Source organism: Sinocyclocheilus grahami, unplaced genomic scaffold (assembly GCF_001515645.1).
Source record: "Sinocyclocheilus grahami isolate Dianchi unplaced genomic scaffold, SAMN03320097.WGS_v1.1 scaffold615.1, whole genome shotgun sequence".
Taxonomy (NCBI): Eukaryota; Metazoa; Chordata; class Actinopteri; order Cypriniformes; family Cyprinidae; genus Sinocyclocheilus; species Sinocyclocheilus grahami.
This window is the reverse complement of record NW_015505794.1, coordinates 579,923-581,836: the sequence shown is the minus strand read 5'-3', so window position 1 is coordinate 581,836 and position 1,914 is coordinate 579,923. Positions and strand designations below refer to the sequence as shown.

General features: G+C 37.7%; 1 protein-coding gene across 1 annotated transcript in view; it reads right to left on the bottom strand.

The window, feature by feature from the left end:
• Positions 1-1,914, bottom strand: part of LOC107557699 (growth arrest-specific protein 2-like) — a 24,520-nt gene extending 22,606 nt beyond the window's left edge. Inside the window, exon 1 of the mRNA XM_016241202.1 lies at positions 1,868-1,914. The gene's annotated coding sequence lies outside the window, so the exon portion shown is untranslated. The remainder of the gene's footprint in view (positions 1-1,867) is intronic.

Sequence of the window (1,914 nt, the reverse complement as noted above, 5' to 3'; positions counted from 1 at the left end):
GTGCTTTGCGGCAAGCTTAAGGCTATTGCGTGCATTTGAACGCAGATCTGAACGTTCAGGCACCATACACACTGCTGCTGGACACTAAACACCGTCGAGCTGCTCTTGACAGTCGCGGTAGAAATTTTTTTTTCTTCACTAATTGATGAATGTCTAAAATGTAAAAATAAGGAGAAGCCTAAAACAAGCCCGATGCCCGGCCCGCGTCTTAACTATGACGTGAAAATTGTCCCGAAGCCCGGCCCTAGGGGCGTAAAAAAGTCGGGGACCGTCAGGCCCGGACTGAAATGCAGGGCTCTAGGTCAGGAAAAAGGAAACACCCATACTATGCATCAATCATCCTTAATTGCAGAAAAGGGGCAAAACATCTCTGGAGAGAACCTCAGATTATTAAATTAGAAAGTGCTTTCCATATTTTGATCAACATAGGCTACGTTTGGGAACGCACATGTTCCGTGCGCGTCTTACAGACTGCAATTTACAATCGCAGCTTCATTGTGCTGTTACTCCTTTCGAGCCGAATTTCACAAAATTGGTCAGCTCCCGACAGCATCAGGTGTTTTATTAATGGTGAGTATAATTATTTATTTATTTATTTCAATGAATGTCATCGATCAGATAGCATAATATTTAGGCTATAATAGGCTATTATAAATCTGGTTGGTTTGTATTGGTGACATAATATGTAAATGGTATGCGTGCGGCCCGTGAGACTTGCACTTGGACCATAGTGCGGCCCAGTTGAAAAAAATGTTGAGAACCACTGGCTTAGAGGGACAGTTCACCAAAAAATGTCAATTCTATGTGCATTTTAATGTGTGATCATCACACCCACCTTCATGTCTTTCGAAACCTGTACGACTTTCTTTTCTCCATGGAACACATCAGCAATTATTTATAACAGATTGCCCAAGCTGATCTTTTTAATGTAATGAAGGTAAAAAGGGGACATTTAGACTTTCATGGAATGACAGCCTACATTTTATGCTATTCCTCACAGAAAGCAAATTACATCAAATGACTAATAATATACCACATACTATAATATAATAATATATACATACTTAGGATACAATGCATTATGGTTGATTTTTATGGTCACCTTTTATTATATGGCAGAGAGCAGCACAAACATTCTTCAAAGCTTCTCCTTTTGTGGTCCACAGAATATAGAAAGTCAAACATGTTTGGAATGTCACGAGGGTGACTAAATTATTAAATATGTTTCATTTTTGGGTGAACTAACTGCAAATATTGTCTCGTCTTCCAGTCCTGATTACTGAGAGCTACCGAGACAGTGAAACTTTTATTAGGCAGTATACCACAATTAAATCTTGAACAATAACCTTCTCACACTCACAGAAAATATAAAACCTTTAATTAACTTGTTTCTATGAGTGCAGAGTTAAGATTACAGATAAAGTCGTGTCCTGATAGCAATACTTTGATATTATTGCTGTGTAATCTTACATCATACATCAAGTAGGAGCTTTCACGAAACATTCACAATGAAGACATTTTCAGAAACAGCTCCTTTATACATTACTTATCTGTAGGCTATCTTTGTGACCTAGCCAAACGAGTTTTGTTTTATGAAAAGCCATCTGTAAGATATTCAAAACAACTTCAAATATATCTGGCCTCAGATCGGGAACAGCATACCATTACATTTCATTGACCGCTAGGGATATATATATAAAAAAAAATTAGAGTCAGACTTTGAAATAGCCTGTAAGTAGGCTACTGATTAATTTGCTGACCTTTGCAAATAAATAACTTAAGTCTATCATATTAAATTCCAGTTGTATTTATTTTCTGTGCTATACATCTCTTAAGACATAAAAACATGAGAGTCTACAGTGCCTACCTCTCTGTGTGTCCTCAGCAGATCCGCCAACAATGTCACTGTCAAAA